Below are 16,924 nucleotides of genomic sequence, written 5' to 3' on the forward strand. Positions count from 1 at the left end.
GTTTTGGCACTGCAGTGCATGTTTTGCAACATCTCACGATGCAACACAGATCTTCGTGTCCTTCAGCTGTTCATCACAGAAGGAACCTTGCTGTGGTAACAAAATACCCCTTCCTAAATCTGCCCAGTGTAGAATGGGTAACGGAAGTTCGTTGAAAAACTGCTCAAGTGCAGGGATATTGCTTGTATAAAGGGGGCACCCAGATTTGAACTGGGGACCTCTTGATCTGCAGTCAAATGCTCTACCACTGAGCTACACCCCCAAGAGGAAGCTGCGGTGTATGTTTAAGCTTTCCGCATTGTACAGTGACAATTCTCAAAAACAACTCTCTTGTCTGTGCCTTTCAACAGTTTACGTGCAGCAGAGATGTTTTGTATGTGGAATGTAACTCCAAATTGACCGTCTGACTTCAATAGCATTTGCATCGGCAATGGATATGGCTGAGTTGCAGAGTTTAGATGGACGTAAGATATTGCGCAGATGCCCTCACAGGTTGCATCGGCGCTGACCGAATGCACATGCAATGCTTTCAAGCTCTCGTTTCGGCACTGCAGTGCATGTTTTGCAACATCTCACGATGCAACACAGATCTTCGTGTCCTTCAGCTGTTCATCACAGAAGGAACCTTGCTGTGGTAACAAAATACCCCTTCCGAAGTCTGCCCTGTGCAGAATGGGCTACGGAAGCAACTTGAAAAACTGATCAAGTGCAGGGAAGTTGCTTGTATAAAGGGGGCACCCAGATTTGAACTGGGGACCTCTTGATCTGCAGTCAAATGCTCTACCACTGAGCTACACCCCCACCCGCTATGCTGCGTTGCATGTTTACACTTTCCGCATAATACAGTGACAATTGTCTAAAACAACTCTCTTATCTGCGCCTTTCAACAGTTTACGTGCAGCAGAGATGTTTTGCATGTGGAACGTAACTCCAAAATGACTGTCTGACTTCAATAGCATTTGCATCGGCAATGGAAATGGCTGAGTGGCAGAGTTTAGATGGACGTAAGATATTGCGCAGATGCCCTCATAGATTGCATCGGCGCTGAACGAATGCACATGCAATGCTTTCATGCTCTCGTTTCGGCACTGCAGTGCGTATTTTGCAACATCTCACAATGCAACATGGATCTTCGTGTCCTTCAGCTGTTCATCACAGAAGGAGCTGAAAATGTGTTGCTGGAAAAGCGCAGCAGGTCAGGCAGCATCCAGGGAATAGGAGAATCTACGTTTCGGGCATAAGCCCTTCTTCAGGAATGAGGAGATGACCTGGGGGGTGCAGTGAGAGAGGGACTCACTGAAATCTTTGTAGAGGGAGGAAGAGAGCTTCTTCAAGGAAGGCATCCTTGTGAGAGGATTCGCAGTAGGTTGAAATCTTTGAGGAGAAAGTGAGGTCTGCAGATGCTGGAGATCAGAGCTGAAAATGTGTTGCTGGAAAAGCGCAGCAGGTCAGGCAGCATCCAGGGAACAGGAGAATCGACGTTTCGGGCATAAGCCCTTCTTCAGGAATGAGGCTTTTTTCATAAGCCCTTCTTCAGGATCATTCCTGAAGAAGGGCTTATGCCCGAAACGTCGATTCTCCTGTTCCCTGGATGCTGCCTGACCTGCTGCGCTTTTCCAGCAACATATTTTCAGCTCTGATGTCCAGCATCTGCAGACCTCACTTTCCCATCACAGAAGGAACCTTGATGTGGTAACAAAACACTCCTTCCTAAGTCTGCCCAGTGCAGAATGGGTTACGGAAGTTAGTTGAAAAACTGCTCAAGTGCAGGGATATTGCTTGTATAAAGGGGGCACCCAGATTTGAACTGGGGACCTCTTGATCTGCAGTCAAATGCTCTACCACTGAGCTACACCCCCAAGAGGAAGCTGCGGTGCATGTTTAAGCTTTCCGCATTGTACAGTGACAATTCTCAAAAACAACTCTCTTGTCTGTGCCTTTCAACAGTTTACGTGCAGCAGAGATGTTTTGTATGTGGAATGTAACTCCAAATTGACCGTCTGACTTCAATAGCATTTGCATCGGCAATGGATATGGCTGAGTTGCAGAGTTTAGATGGACGTAAGATATTGCGCAGATGCCCTCACTGTTTGCATCGGCGCAGACCGAATGCACATGCAATGCTTTCAAACTCTCGTTTTGGCACTGCAGTGCGTATTTTGCAACATCTCACGATTCAACATGGATCTTCGTGTCCTTCAGCTGTTCATTACAGAAGGAACCTTGCTGTGGTAACAAAACGCCCCGTCCTAAATCTGCCCTGTGCAGAATGGGTAACGGAAGTTACTTGAAAACTGCTCAAGTGCAGGGAAATTGCTTGTATAAAGGGGGCACCCAGATTTGAACTGGGGACCTCTTGATCTGCAGTCAAATGCTCTACCACTGAGCTACACCCCCATGAGAACGCTGCGCTGCATGTTTAAGTTTTCATCATGATACAGTGACAATTGTCGAAAGCAACTCTCTTGTCTGCACCTTTCAACAGTTTACGTGCAGCAGAGATGTTTTGCATGTGGAACGTAACTCCAAAATGACTGTCTGACTTCAATAGCATTTGCATCGGCAATGGAAATGGCTGAGTGGCAGAGTTTAGATGGACGTAAGATATTGCGCAGATGCCCTCACTGTTTGCATCGGCGCAGACCGAATGCACATGCAATGCTTTCAAACTCTCGTTTTGGCACTGCAGTGCATGTTTTGCAACATCTCACGATGCAACACAGATCTTCGTGTCCTTCAGCTGTTCATCACAGAAGGAACCTTGCTGTGGTAACAAAATACCCCTTCCTAAATCTGCCCAGTGTAGAATGGGTAACGGAAGTTCGTTGAAAAACTGCTCAAGTGCAGGGATATTGCTTGTATAAAGGGGGCACCCAGATTTGAACTGGGGACCTCTTGATCTGCAGTCAAATGCTCTACCACTGAGCTACACCCCCACCCGCTATGCTGCGTTGCATGTTTACACTTTCCGCATAATACAGTGACAATTGTCTAAAACAACTCTCTTATCTGCGCCTTTCAACAGTTTACGTGCAGCAGAGATGTTTTGCATGTGGAACGTAACTCCAAAATGACTGTCTGACTTCAATAGCATTTGCATCGGCAATGGAAATGGCTGAGTGGCAGAGTTTAGATGGACGTAAGATATTGCGCAGATGCCCTCATAGATTGCATCGGCGCTGAACGAATGCACATGCAATGCTTTCATGCTCTCGTTTCGGCACTGCAGTGCGTATTTTGCAACATCTCACAATGCAACATGGATCTTCGTGTCCTTCAGCTGTTCATCACAGAAGGAGCTGAAAATGTGTTGCTGGAAAAGCGCAGCAGGTCAGGCAGCATCCAGGGAATAGGAGAATCTACGTTTCGGGCATAAGCCCTTCTTCAGGAATGAGGAGATGACCTGGGGGGTGCAGTGAGAGAGGGACTCACTGAAATCTTTGTAGAGGGAGGAAGAGAGCTTCTTCAAGGAAGGCATCCTTGTGAGAGGATTCGCAGTAGGTTGAAATCTTTGAGGAGAAAGTGAGGTCTGCAGATGCTGGAGATCAGAGCTGAAAATGTGTTGCTGGAAAAGCGCAGCAGGTCAGGCAGCATCCAGGGAACAGGAGAATCGACGTTTCGGGCATAAGCCCTTCTTCAGGAATGAGGCTTCTTTCATAAGCCCTTCTTCAGGATCATTCCTGAAGAAGGGCTTATGCCCGAAACGTCGATTCTCCTGTTCCCTGGATGCTGCCTGACCTGCTGCGCTTTTCCAGCAACATATTTTCAGCTCTGATGTCCAGCATCTGCAGACCTCACTTTCCCATCACAGAAGGAACCTTGCTGTGGTAACAAAACACTCCTTCCTAAGTCTGCCCAGTGCAGAATGGGTTACGGAAGTTAGTTGAAAAACTGCTCAAGTGCAGGGATATTGCTTGTATAAAGGGGGCACCCAGATTTGAACTGGGGACCTCTTGATCTGCAGTCAAATGCTCTACCACTGAGCTACACCCCCAAGAGGAAGCTGCGGTGCATGTTTAAGCTTTCCGCATTGTACAGTGACAATTCTCAAAAACAACTCTCTTGTCTGTGCCTTTCAACAGTTTACGTGCAGCAGAGATGTTTTGTATGTGGAATGTAACTCCAAATTGACCGTCTGACTTCAATAGCATTTGCATCGGCAATGGATATGGCTGAGTTGCAGAGTTTAGATGGACGTAAGATATTGCGCAGATGCCCTCACAGGTTGCATCGGCGCTGACCGAATGCACATGCAATGCTTTCAAGCTCTCGTTTCGGCACTGCAGTGCGTATTTTGCAACATCTCACGATGCAACATGGATCTTCGTGTCCTTCAGCTGTTCATCACAGAAGGAACCTTGCTGTGGTAACAAAACGCCCCGTCCTAAATCTGCCCTGTGCAGAATGGGTAACGGAAGTTACTTGAAAACTGCTCAAGTGCAGGGAAATTGCTTGTATAAAGGGGACACCCAGATTTGAACTGGGGACCTCTTGATCTGCAGTCAAATGCTCTACCACTGAGCTACACCCCCATGAGAACGCTGCACTGCATGTTTAAGTTTTCATCATGATACAGTGACAATTGTCGAAAGCAACTCTCTTGTCTGTGCCTTTCAACAGTTTACGTGCAGCAGAGATGTTTTGTATGTGGAATGTAACTCCAAATTGACCGTCTGACTTCAATAGCATTTGCATCGGCAATGGATATGGCTGAGTTGCAGAGTTTAGATGGACGTAAGATATTGCGCAGATGCCCTCACAGGTTGCATCGGCGCTGACCGAATGCACATGCAATGCTTTCAAGCTCTCGTTTCGGCACTGCAGTGCATGTTTTGCAACATCTCACGATGCAACACAGATCTTCGTGTCCTTCAGCTGTTCATCACAGAAGGAACCTTGCTGTGGTAACAAAATACCCCTTCCGAAGTCTGCCCTGTGCAGAATGGGCTACGGAAGCAACTTGAAAAACTGATCAAGTGCAGGGAAGTTGCTTGTATAAAGGGGGCACCCAGATTTGAACTGGGGACCTCTTGATCTGCAGTCAAATGCTCTACCACTGAGCTACACCCCCACCCGCTATGCTGCGTTGCATGTTTACACTTTCCGCATAATACAGTGACAATTGTCTAAAACAACTCTCTTATCTGCGCCTTTCAACAGTTTACGTGCAGCAGAGATGTTTTGCATGTGGAACGTAACTCCAAAATGACTGTCTGACTTCAATAGCATTTGCATCGGCAATGGAAATGGCTGAGTGGCAGAGTTTAGATGGACGTAAGATATTGCGCAGATGCCCTCATAGATTGCATCGGCGCTGAACGAATGCACATGCAATGCTTTCATGCTCTCGTTTCGGCACTGCAGTGCGTATTTTGCAACATCTCACAATGCAACATGGATCTTCGTGTCCTTCAGCTGTTCATCACAGAAGGAGCTGAAAATGTGTTGCTGGAAAAGCGCAGCAGGTCAGGCAGCATCCAGGGAATAGGAGAATCTACGTTTCGGGCATAAGCCCTTCTTCAGGAATGAGGAGATGACCTGGGGGGTGCAGTGAGAGAGGGACTCACTGAAATCTTTGTAGAGGGAGGAAGAGAGCTTCTTCAAGGAAGGCATCCTTGTGAGAGGATTCGCAGTAGGTTGAAATCTTTGAGGAGAAAGTGAGGTCTGCAGATGCTGGAGATCAGAGCTGAAAATGTGTTGCTGGAAAAGCGCAGCAGGTCAGGCAGCATCCAGGGAACAGGAGAATCGACGTTTCGGGCATAAGCCCTTCTTCAGGAATGAGGCTTTTTTCATAAGCCCTTCTTCAGGATCATTCCTGAAGAAGGGCTTATGCCCGAAACGTCGATTCTCCTGTTCCCTGGATGCTGCCTGACCTGTTGCGCTTTTCCAGCAACATATTTTCAGCTCTGATGTCCAGCATCTGCAGACCTCACTTTCCCATCACAGAAGGAACCTTGCTGTGGTAACAAAACACTCCTTCCTAAGTCTGCCCAGTACAGAATGGGTTACGGAAGTTAGTTGAAAAACTGCTCAAGTGCAGGGATATTGCTTGTATAAAGGGGGCACCCAGATTTGAACTGGGGACCTCTTGATCTGCAGTCAAATGCTCTACCACTGAGCTACACCCCCAAGAGGAAGCTGCGGTGTATGTTTAAGCTTTCCGCATTGTACAGTGACAATTCTCAAAAACAACTCTCTTGTCTGTGCCTTTCAACAGTTTACGTGCAGCAGAGATGTTTTGTATGTGGAATGTAACTCCAAATTGACCGTCTGACTTCAATAGCATTTGCATCGGCAATGGATATGGCTGAGTTGCAGAGTTTAGATGGACGTAAGATATTGCGCAGATGCCCTCACTGTTTGCATCGGCGCAGACCGAATGCACATGCAATGCTTTCAAACTCTCGTTTTGGCACTGCAGTGCGTATTTTGCAACATCTCACGATGCAACATGGATCTTCGTGTCCTTCAGCTGTTCATCACAGAAGGAACCTTGCTGTGGTAACAAAACGCCACGTCCTAAATCTGCCCTGTGCAGAATGGGTAACGGAAGTTACTTGAAAACTGCTCAAGTGCAGGGAAATTGCTTGTATAAAGGGGGCACCCAGATTTGAACTGGGGACCTCATGATCTGCAGTCAAATGCTCTACCACTGAGCTACACCCCCACCCGCTATGCTGCGTTGCATGTTTACACTTTCCGCATAATACAGTGACAATTGTCTAAAACAACTCTCTTATCTGCGCCTTTCAACAGTTTACGTGCAGCAGAGATGTTTTGCATGTGGAACGTAACTCCAAAATGACTGTCTGACTTCAATAGCATTTGCATCGGCAATGGAAATGGCTGAGTGGCAGAGTTTAGATGGACGTAAGATATTGCGCAGATGCCCTCACTGTTTGCATCGGCGCAGACCGAATGCACATGCAATGCTTTCAAACTCTCGTTTTGGCACTGCAGTGCATGTTTTGCAACATCTCACGATGCAACACAGATCTTCGTGTCCTTCAGCTGTTCATCACAGAAGGAACCTTGCTGTGGTAACAAAATACCCCTTCCGAAGTCTGCCCTGTGCAGAATGGGCTACGGAAGCAACTTGAAAAACTGATCAAGTGCAGGGAAGTTGCTTGTATAAAGGGGGCACCCAGATTTGAACTGGGGACCTCTTGATCTGCAGTCAAATGCTCTACCACTGAGCTACACCCCCACCCGCTATGCTGCGTTGCATGTTTACACTTTCCGCATAATACAGTGACAATTGTCTAAAACAACTCTCTTATCTGCGCCTTTCAACAGTTTACGTGCAGCAGAGATGTTTTGCATGTGGAACGTAACTCCAAAATGACTGTCTGACTTCAATAGCATTTGCATCGGCAATGGAAATGGCTGAGTGGCAGAGTTTAGATGGACGTAAGATATTGCGCAGATGCCCTCATAGATTGCATCGGCGCTGAACGAATGCACATGCAATGCTTTCATGCTCTCGTTTCGGCACTGCAGTGCGTATTTTGCAACATCTCACAATGCAACATGGATCTTCGTGTCCTTCAGCTGTTCATCACAGAAGGAGCTGAAAATGTGTTGCTGGAAAAGCGCAGCAGGTCAGGCAGCATCCAGGGAATAGGAGAATCTACGTTTCGGGCATAAGCCCTTCTTCAGGAATGAGGAGATGACCTGGGGGGTGCAGTGAGAGAGGGACTCACTGAAATCTTTGTAGAGGGAGGAAGAGAGCTTCTTCAAGGAAGGCATCCTTGTGAGAGGATTCGCAGTAGGTTGAAATCTTTGAGGAGAAAGTGAGGTCTGCAGATGCTGGAGATCAGAGCTGAAAATGTGTTGCTGGAAAAGCGCAGCAGGTCAGGCAGCATCCAGGGAACAGGAGAATCGACGTTTCGGGCATAAGCCCTTCTTCAGGAATGAGGCTTTTTTCATAAGCCCTTCTTCAGGATCATTCCTGAAGAAGGGCTTATGCCCGAAACGTCGATTCTCCTGTTCCCTGGATGCTGCCTGACCTGCTGCGCTTTTCCAGCAACATATTTTCAGCTCTGATGTCCAGCATCTGCAGACCTCACTTTCCCATCACAGAAGGAACCTTGCTGTGGTCACAAAACACTCCTTCCTAAGTCTGCCCAGTGCAGAATGGGTTACGGAAGTTAGTTGAAAAACTGCTCAAGTGCAGGGATATTGCTTGTATAAAGGGGGCACCCAGATTTGAACTGGGGACCTCTTGATCTGCAGTCAAATGCTCTACCACTGAGCTACACCCCCAAGAGGAAGCTGCGGTGCATGTTTAAGCTTTCCGCATTGTACAGTGACAATTCTCAAAAACAACTCTCTTGTCTGTGCCTTTCAACAGTTTACGTGCAGCAGAGATGTTTTGTATGTGGAATGTAACTCCAAATTGACCGTCTGACTTCAATAGCATTTGCATCGGCAATGGATATGGCTGAGTTGCAGAGTTTAGATGGACGTAAGATATTGCGCAGATGCCCTCACTGTTTGCATCGGCGCAGACCGAATGCACATGCAATGCTTTCAAATTCTCGTTTTGGCACTGCAGTGCGTATTTTGCAACATCTCACGATTCAACATGGATCTTCGTGTCCTTCAGCTGTTCATCACAGAAGGAACCTTGCTGTGGTAACAAAACGCCCCGTCCTAAATCTGCCCTGTGCAGAATGGGTAACGGAAGTTACTTGAAAACTGCTCAAGTGCAGGGAAATTGCTTGTATAAAGGGGGCACCCAGATTTGAACTGGGGACCTCTTGATCTGCAGTCAAATGCTCTACCACTGAGCTACACCCCCACCCGCTATGCTGCGTTGCATGTTTACACTTTCCGCATAATACAGTGACAATTGTCTAAAACAACTCTCTTATCTGCGCCTTTCAACAGTTTACGTGCAGCAGAGATGTTTTGCATGTGGAACGTAACTCCAAAATGACTGTCTGACTTCAATAGCATTTGCATCGGCAATGGAAATGGCTGAGTGGCAGAGTTTAGATGGACGTAAGATATTGCGCAGATGCCCTCATAGATTGCATCGGCGCTGAACGAATGCACATGCAATGCTTTCATGCTCTCGTTTCGGCACTGCAGTGCGTATTTTGCAACATCTCACAATGCAACATGGATCTTCGTGTCCTTCAGCTGTTCATCACAGAAGGAGCTGAAAATGTGTTGCTGGAAAAGCGCAGCAGGTCAGGCAGCATCCAGGGAATAGGAGAATCTACGTTTCGGGCATAAGCCCTTCTTCAGGAATGAGGAGATGACCTGGGGGGTGCAGTGAGAGAGGGACTCACTGAAATCTTTGTAGAGGGAGGAAGAGAGCTTCTTCAAGGAAGGCATCCTTGTGAGAGGATTCGCAGTAGGTTGAAATCTTTGAGGAGAAAGTGAGGTCTGCAGATGCTGGAGATCAGAGCTGAAAATGTGTTGCTGGAAAAGCGCAGCAGGTCAGGCAGCATCCAGGGAACAGGAGAATCGACGTTTCGGGCATAAGCCCTTCTTCAGGAATGAGGCTTTTTTCATAAGCCCTTCTTCAGGATCATTCCTGAAGCTGCGGTGCATTGTACAGTGACAATTCTCAAAAACAACTCTCTTGTCTGTGCCTTTCAACAGTTTACGTGCAGCAGAGATGTTTTCTATGTGGAATGTAACTCCAAATTGACCGTCTGACTTCAATAGCATTTGCATCGGCAATGGATATGGCTGAGTTGCAGAGTTTAGATGGACGTAAGATATTGCGCAGATGCCCTCACTGTTTGCATCGGCGCAGACCGAATGCACATGCAATGCTTTCAAACTCTCGTTTCGGCACTGCAGTGCGTATTTTGCAACATCTCACGATGCAACATGGATCTTCGTGTCCTTCAGCTGTTCATCACAGAAGGAACCTTGCTGTGGTAACAAAACGCCACGTCCTAAATCTGCCCTGTGCAGAATGGGTTACGGAAGTTACTTGAAAACTGCTCAAGTGCAGGGAAATTGCTTGTATAAAGGGGGCACCCAGATTTGAACTGGGGACCTCTTGATCTGCAGTCAAATGCTCTACCACTGAGCTACACCCCCATGAGAACGCTGCGCTGCATGTTTAAGTTTTCATCATGATACAGTGACAATTGTCGAAAGCAACTCTCTTGTCTGCACCTTTCAACAGTTTACGTGCAGCAGAGATGTTTTGCATGTGGAACGTAACTCCAAAATGACTGTCTGACTTCAATAGCATTTGCATCGGCAATGGAAATGGCTGAGTGGCAGAGTTTAGATGGACCTAAGATATTGCGCAGATGCCCTCACTGTTTGCATCGGCGCAGACCGAATGCACATGCAATGCTTTCAAACTCTCGTTTTGGCACTGCAGTGCATGTTTTGCAACATCTCACGATGCAACACAGATCTTCGTGTCCTTCAGCTGTTCATCACAGAAGGAACCTTGCTGTGGTAATAAAATACCCCTTCCTAAATCTGCCCAGTGTAGAATGGGTAACGGAAGTTCGTTGAAAAACTGCTCAAGTGCAGGGATATTGCTTGTATAAAGGGGGCACCCAGATTTGAACTGGGGACCTCTTGATCTGCAGTCAAATGCTCTACCACTGAGCTACACCCCCACCCGCTATGCTGCGTTGCATGTTTACACTTTCCGCATAATACAGTGACAATTGTCTAAAACAACTCTCTTATCTGCGCCTTTCAACAGTTTACGTGCAGCAGAGATGTTTTGCATGTGGAACGTAACTCCAAAATGACTGTCTGACTTCAATAGCATTTGCATCGGCAATGGAAATGGCTGAGTGGCAGAGTTTAGATGGACGTAAGATATTGCGCAGATGCCCTCATAGATTGCATCGGCGCTGAACGAATGCACATGCAATGCTTTCATGCTCTCGTTTCGGCACTGCAGTGCGTATTTTGCAACATCTCACAATGCAACATGGATCTTCGTGTCCTTCAGCTGTTCATCACAGAAGGAGCTGAAAATGTGTTGCTGGAAAAGCGCAGCAGGTCAGGCAGCATCCAGGGAATAGGAGAATCTACGTTTCGGGCATAAGCCCTTCTTCAGGAATGAGGAGATGACCTGGGGGGTGCAGTGAGAGAGGGACTCACTGAAATCTTTGTAGAGGGAGGAAGAGAGCTTCTTCAAGGAAGGCATCCTTGTGAGAGGATTCGCAGTAGGTTGAAATCTTTGAGGAGAAAGTGAGGTCTGCAGATGCTGGAGATCAGAGCTGAAAATGTGTTGCTGGAAAAGCGCAGCAGGTCAGGCAGCATCCAGGGAACAGGAGAATCGACGTTTCGGGCATAAGCCCTTCTTCAGGAATGAGGCTTTTTTCATAAGCCCTTCTTCAGGATCATTCCTGAAGAAGGGCTTATGCCCGAAACGTCGATTCTCCTGTTCCCTGGATGCTGCCTGACCTGTTGCGCTTTTCCAGCAACATATTTTCAGCTCTGATGTCCAGCATCTGCAGACCTCACTTTCCCATCACAGAAGGAACCTTGCTGTGGTAACAAAACACTCCTTCCTAAGTCTGCCCAGTGCAGAATGGGTTACGGAAGTTAGTTGAAAAACTGCTCAAGTGCAGGGATATTGCTTGTATAAAGGGGGCACCCAGATTTGAACTGGGGACCTCTTGATCTGCAGTCAAATGCTCTACCACTGAGCTACACCCCCAAGAGGAAGCTGCGGTGTATGTTTAAGCTTTCCGCATTGTACAGTGACAATTCTCAAAAACAACTCTCTTGTCTGTGCCTTTCAACAGTTTACGTGCAGCAGAGATGTTTTGTATGTGGAATGTAACTCCAAATTGACCGTCTGACTTCAATAGCATTTGCATCGGCAATGGATATGGCTGAGTTGCAGAGTTTAGATGGACGTAAGATATTGCGCAGATGCCCTCACTGTTTGCATCGGCGCAGACCGAATGCACATGCAATGCTTTCAAACTCTCGTTTTGGCACTGCAGTGCGTATTTTGCAACATCTCACGATGCAACATGGATCTTCGTGTCCTTCAGCTGTTCATCACAGAAGGAACCTTGCTGTGGTAACAAAACGCCACGTCCTAAATCTGCCCTGTGCAGAATGGGTAACGGAAGTTACTTGAAAACTGCTCAAGTGCAGGGAAATTGCTTGTATAAAGGGGGCACCCAGATTTGAACTGGGGACCTCATGATCTGCAGTCAAATGCTCTACCACTGAGCTACACCCCCACCCGCTATGCTGCGTTGCATGTTTACACTTTCCGCATAATACAGTGACAATTGTCTAAAACAACTCTCTTATCTGCGCCTTTCAACAGTTTACGTGCAGCAGAGATGTTTTGCATGTGGAACGTAACTCCAAAATGACTGTCTGACTTCAATAGCATTTGCATCGGCAATGGAAATGGCTGAGTGGCAGAGTTTAGATGGACGTAAGATATTGCGCAGATGCCCTCACTGTTTGCATCGGCGCAGACCGAATGCACATGCAATGCTTTCAAACTCTCGTTTTGGCACTGCAGTGCATGTTTTGCAACATCTCACGATGCAACACAGATCTTCGTGTCCTTCAGCTGTTCATCACAGAAGGAACCTTGCTGTGGTAACAAAATACCCCTTCCGAAGTCTGCCCTGTGCAGAATGGGCTACGGAAGCAACTTGAAAAACTGATCAAGTGCAGGGAAGTTGCTTGTATAAAGGGGGCACCCAGATTTGAACTGGGGACCTCTTGATCTGCAGTCAAATGCTCTACCACTGAGCTACACCCCCACCCGCTATGCTGCGTTGCATGTTTACACTTTCCGCATAATACAGTGACAATTGTCTAAAACAACTCTCTTATCTGCGCCTTTCAACAGTTTACGTGCAGCAGAGATGTTTTGCATGTGGAACGTAACTCCAAAATGACTGTCTGACTTCAATAGCATTTGCATCGGCAATGGAAATGGCTGAGTGGCAGAGTTTAGATGGACGTAAGATATTGCGCAGATGCCCTCATAGATTGCATCGGCGCTGAACGAATGCACATGCAATGCTTTCATGCTCTCGTTTCGGCACTGCAGTGCGTATTTTGCAACATCTCACAATGCAACATGGATCTTCGTGTCCTTCAGCTGTTCATCACAGAAGGAGCTGAAAATGTGTTGCTGGAAAAGCGCAGCAGGTCAGGCAGCATCCAGGGAATAGGAGAATCTACGTTTCGGGCATAAGCCCTTCTTCAGGAATGAGGAGATGACCTGGGGGGTGCAGTGAGAGAGGGACTCACTGAAATCTTTGTAGAGGGAGGAAGAGAGCTTCTTCAAGGAAGGCATCCTTGTGAGAGGATTCGCAGTAGGTTGAAATCTTTGAGGAGAAAGTGAGGTCTGCAGATGCTGGAGATCAGAGCTGAAAATGTGTTGCTGGAAAAGCGCAGCAGGTCAGGCAGCATCCAGGGAACAGGAGAATCGACGTTTCGGGCATAAGCCCTTCTTCAGGAATGAGGCTTTTTTCATAAGCCCTTCTTCAGGATCATTCCTGAAGCTGCGGTGCATTGTACAGTGACAATTCTCAAAAACAACTCCCTTGTCTGTGCCTTTCAACAGTTTACGTGCAGCAGAGATGTTTTCTATGTGGAATGTAACTCCAAATTGACCGTCTGACTTCAATAGCATTTGCATCGGCAATGGATATGGCTGAGTTGCAGAGTTTAGATGGACGTAAGATATTGCGCAGATGCCCTCACTGTTTGCATCGGCGCAGACCGAATGCACATGCAATGCTTTCAAACTCTCGTTTCGGCACTGCAGTGCGTATTTTGCAACATCTCACGATGCAACATGGATCTTCGTGTCCTTCAGCTGTTCATCACAGAAGGAACCTTGCTGTGGTAACAAAACGCCACGTCCTAAATCTGCCCTGTGCAGAATGGGTTACGGAAGTTACTTGAAAACTGCTCAAGTGCAGGGAAATTGCTTGTATAAAGGGGGCACCCAGATTTGAACTGGGGACCTCTTGATCTGCAGTCAAATGCTCTACCACTGAGCTACCCCCCCATGAGAACGCTGCGCTGCATGTTTAAGTTTTCATCATGATACAGTGACAATTGTCGAAAGCAACTCTCTTGTCTGCACCTTTCAACAGTTTACGTGCAGCAGAGATGTTTTGCATGTGGAACGTAACTCCAAAATGACTGTCTGACTTCAATAGCATTTGCATCGGCAATGGAAATGGCTGAGTGGCAGAGTTTAGATGGACCTAAGATATTGCGCAGATGCCCTCACTGTTTGCATCGGCGCAGACCGAATGCACATGCAATGCTTTCAAACTCTCGTTTTGGCACTGCAGTGCATGTTTTGCAACATCTCACGATGCAACACAGATCTTCGTGTCCTTCAGCTGTTCATCACAGAAGGAACCTTGCTGTGGTAATAAAATACCCCTTCCTAAATCTGCCCAGTGTAGAATGGGTAACGGAAGTTCGTTGAAAAACTGCTCAAGTGCAGGGATATTGCTTGTATAAAGGGGGCACCCAGATTTGAACTGGGGACCTCTTGATCTGCAGTCAAATGCTCTACCACTGAGCTACACCCCCACCCGCTATGCTGCGTTGCATGTTTACACTTTCCGCATAATACAGTGACAATTTTCTAAAACAACTCTCTTATCTGCGCCTTTCAACAGTTTACGTGCAGCAGAGATGTTTTGCATGTGGAACGTAACTCCAAAATGACTGTCTGACTTCAATAGCATTTGCATCGGCAATGGAAATGGCTGAGTGGCAGAGTTTAGATGGACGTAAGATATTGCGCAGATGCCCTCATAGATTGCATCGGCGCTGAACGAATGCACATGCAATGCTTTCATGCTCTCGTTTCGGCACTGCAGTGCGTATTTTGCAACATCTCACAATGCAACATGGATCTTCGTGTCCTTCAGCTGTTCATCACAGAAGGAGCTGAAAATGTGTTGCTGGAAAAGCGCAGCAGGTCAGGCAGCATCCAGGGAATAGGAGAATCTACGTTTCGGGCATAAGCCCTTCTTCAGGAATGAGGAGATGACCTGGGGGGTGCAGTGAGAGAGGGACTCACTGAAATCTTTGTAGAGGGAGGAAGAGAGCTTCTTCAAGGAAGGCATCCTTGTGAGAGGATTCGCAGTAGGTTGAAATCTTTGAGGAGAAAGTGAGGTCTGCAGATGCTGGAGATCAGAGCTGAAAATGTGTTGCTGGAAAAGCGCAGCAGGTCAGGCAGCATCCAGGGAACAGGAGAATCGACGTTTCGGGCATAAGCCCTTCTTCAGGAATGAGGCTTTTTTCATAAGCCCTTCTTCAGGATCATTCCTGAAGAAGGGCTTATGCCCGAAACGTCGATTCTCCTGTTCCCTGGATGCTGCCTGACCTGTTGCGCTTTTCCAGCAACATATTTTCAGCTCTGATGTCCAGCATCTGCAGACCTCACTTTCCCATCACAGAAGGAACCTTGCTGTGGTAACAAAACACTCCTTCCTAAGTCTGCCCAGTGCAGAATGGGTTACGGAAGTTAGTTGAAAAACTGCTCAAGTGCAGGGATATTGCTTGTATAAAGGGGGCACCCAGATTTGAACTGGGGACCTCTTGATCTGCAGTCAAATGCTCTACCACTGAGCTACACCCCCAAGAGGAAGCTGCGGTGTATGTTTAAGCTTTCCGCATTGTACAGTGACAATTCTCAAAAACAACTCTCTTGTCTGTGCCTTTCAACAGTTTACGTGCAGCAGAGATGTTTTGTATGTGGAATGTAACTCCAAATTGACCGTCTGACTTCAATAGCATTTGCATCGGCAATGGATATGGCTGAGTTGCAGAGTTTAGATGGACGTAAGATATTGCGCAGATGCCCTCACTGTTTGCATCGGCGCAGACCGAATGCACATGCAATGCTTTCAAACTCTCGTTTTGGCACTGCAGTGCGTATTTTGCAACATCTCACGATGCAACATGGATCTTCGTGTCCTTCAGCTGTTCATCACAGAAGGAACCTTGCTGTGGTAACAAAACGCCACGTCCTAAATCTGCCCTGTGCAGAATGGGTAACGGAAGTTACTTGAAAACTGCTCAAGTGCAGGGAAATTGCTTGTATAAAGGGGGCACCCAGATTTGAACTGGGGACCTCATGATCTGCAGTCAAATGCTCTACCACTGAGCTACACCCCCACCCGCTATGCTGCGTTGCATGTTTACACTTTCCGCATAATACAGTGACAATTGTCTAAAACAACTCTCTTATCTGCGCCTTTCAACAGTTTACGTGCAGCAGAGATGTTTTGCATGTGGAACGTAACTCCAAAATGACTGTCTGACTTCAATAGCATTTGCATCGGCAATGGAAATGGCTGAGTGGCAGAGTTTAGATGGACGTAAGATATTGCGCAGATGCCCTCACTGTTTGCATCGGCGCAGACCGAATGCACATGCAATGCTTTCAAACTCTCGTTTTGGCACTGCAGTGCATGTTTTGCAACATCTCACGATGCAACACAGATCTTCGTGTCCTTCAGCTGTTCATCACAGAAGGAACCTTGCTGTGGTAACAAAATACCCCTTCCGAAGTCTGCCCTGTGCAGAATGGGCTACGGAAGCAACTTGAAAAACTGATCAAGTGCAGGGAAGTTGCTTGTATAAAGGGGGCACCCAGATTTGAACTGGGGACCTCTTGATCTGCAGTCAAATGCTCTACCACTGAGCTACACCCCCACCCGCTATGCTGCGTTGCATGTTTACACTTTCCGCATAATACAGTGACAATTGTCTAAAACAACTCTCTTATCTGCGCCTTTCAACAGTTTACGTGCAGCAGAGATGTTTTGCATGTGGAACGTAACTCCAAAATGACTGTCTGACTTCAATAGCATTTGCATCGGCAATGGAAATGGCTGAGTGGCAGAGTTTAGATGGACGTAAGATATTGCGCAGATGCCCTCATAGATTGCATCGGCGCTGA

At 47.1% G+C, this 16,924-nt stretch overlaps 18 non-coding genes across 18 annotated transcripts; all 18 read right to left on the reverse strand.

Annotated features, from left to right (window-relative positions):
- Positions 1 to 190: 190 nt before the first annotated feature.
- On the reverse strand, positions 191 to 262 carry trnac-gca (transfer RNA cysteine (anticodon GCA)). The gene has a single exon. It is a non-coding gene; the product is annotated as a tRNA-Cys (tRNA).
- A 467-nt stretch (positions 263 to 729) lies between these two features.
- On the reverse strand, positions 730 to 801 carry trnac-gca (transfer RNA cysteine (anticodon GCA)). The gene has a single exon. It is a non-coding gene; the product is annotated as a tRNA-Cys (tRNA).
- A 986-nt stretch (positions 802 to 1,787) lies between these two features.
- On the reverse strand, positions 1,788 to 1,859 carry trnac-gca (transfer RNA cysteine (anticodon GCA)). The gene has a single exon. It is a non-coding gene; the product is annotated as a tRNA-Cys (tRNA).
- A 466-nt stretch (positions 1,860 to 2,325) lies between these two features.
- On the reverse strand, positions 2,326 to 2,397 carry trnac-gca (transfer RNA cysteine (anticodon GCA)). Its single transcript has one exon. It is a non-coding gene; the product is annotated as a tRNA-Cys (tRNA).
- Positions 2,398 to 2,864: 467 nt separating this feature from the next.
- On the reverse strand, positions 2,865 to 2,936 carry trnac-gca (transfer RNA cysteine (anticodon GCA)). Its single transcript has one exon. It is a non-coding gene; the product is annotated as a tRNA-Cys (tRNA).
- A 986-nt stretch (positions 2,937 to 3,922) lies between these two features.
- On the reverse strand, positions 3,923 to 3,994 carry trnac-gca (transfer RNA cysteine (anticodon GCA)). The gene has a single exon. It is a non-coding gene; the product is annotated as a tRNA-Cys (tRNA).
- Positions 3,995 to 4,999: 1,005 nt separating this feature from the next.
- trnac-gca (transfer RNA cysteine (anticodon GCA)) lies at positions 5,000 to 5,071 on the reverse strand. The gene has a single exon. It is a non-coding gene; the product is annotated as a tRNA-Cys (tRNA).
- A 986-nt stretch (positions 5,072 to 6,057) lies between these two features.
- trnac-gca (transfer RNA cysteine (anticodon GCA)) lies at positions 6,058 to 6,129 on the reverse strand. Its single transcript has one exon. It is a non-coding gene; the product is annotated as a tRNA-Cys (tRNA).
- Positions 6,130 to 7,135: 1,006 nt separating this feature from the next.
- On the reverse strand, positions 7,136 to 7,207 carry trnac-gca (transfer RNA cysteine (anticodon GCA)). The gene has a single exon. It is a non-coding gene; the product is annotated as a tRNA-Cys (tRNA).
- Positions 7,208 to 8,193: 986 nt separating this feature from the next.
- Positions 8,194 to 8,265, reverse strand: trnac-gca (transfer RNA cysteine (anticodon GCA)). Its single transcript has one exon. It is a non-coding gene; the product is annotated as a tRNA-Cys (tRNA).
- Positions 8,266 to 8,731: 466 nt separating this feature from the next.
- On the reverse strand, positions 8,732 to 8,803 carry trnac-gca (transfer RNA cysteine (anticodon GCA)). Its single transcript has one exon. It is a non-coding gene; the product is annotated as a tRNA-Cys (tRNA).
- A 1,190-nt stretch (positions 8,804 to 9,993) lies between these two features.
- trnac-gca (transfer RNA cysteine (anticodon GCA)) lies at positions 9,994 to 10,065 on the reverse strand. The gene has a single exon. It is a non-coding gene; the product is annotated as a tRNA-Cys (tRNA).
- Positions 10,066 to 10,532: 467 nt separating this feature from the next.
- On the reverse strand, positions 10,533 to 10,604 carry trnac-gca (transfer RNA cysteine (anticodon GCA)). The gene has a single exon. It is a non-coding gene; the product is annotated as a tRNA-Cys (tRNA).
- Positions 10,605 to 11,590: 986 nt separating this feature from the next.
- On the reverse strand, positions 11,591 to 11,662 carry trnac-gca (transfer RNA cysteine (anticodon GCA)). The gene has a single exon. It is a non-coding gene; the product is annotated as a tRNA-Cys (tRNA).
- Positions 11,663 to 12,668: 1,006 nt separating this feature from the next.
- On the reverse strand, positions 12,669 to 12,740 carry trnac-gca (transfer RNA cysteine (anticodon GCA)). Its single transcript has one exon. It is a non-coding gene; the product is annotated as a tRNA-Cys (tRNA).
- A 1,729-nt stretch (positions 12,741 to 14,469) lies between these two features.
- On the reverse strand, positions 14,470 to 14,541 carry trnac-gca (transfer RNA cysteine (anticodon GCA)). Its single transcript has one exon. It is a non-coding gene; the product is annotated as a tRNA-Cys (tRNA).
- Positions 14,542 to 15,527: 986 nt separating this feature from the next.
- Positions 15,528 to 15,599, reverse strand: trnac-gca (transfer RNA cysteine (anticodon GCA)). The gene has a single exon. It is a non-coding gene; the product is annotated as a tRNA-Cys (tRNA).
- A 1,006-nt stretch (positions 15,600 to 16,605) lies between these two features.
- On the reverse strand, positions 16,606 to 16,677 carry trnac-gca (transfer RNA cysteine (anticodon GCA)). The gene has a single exon. It is a non-coding gene; the product is annotated as a tRNA-Cys (tRNA).
- Between the last annotated feature and the right edge of the window lie 247 nt (positions 16,678 to 16,924).

The sequence above is a fragment of the Chiloscyllium plagiosum genome, unplaced genomic scaffold, assembly GCF_037043375.1.
Source record: "Chiloscyllium plagiosum isolate Xiang-an unplaced genomic scaffold, Cpla_swu_hap1 HiC_scaffold_32, whole genome shotgun sequence".
Classification (NCBI taxonomy): domain Eukaryota; kingdom Metazoa; phylum Chordata; class Chondrichthyes; order Orectolobiformes; family Hemiscylliidae; genus Chiloscyllium; species Chiloscyllium plagiosum.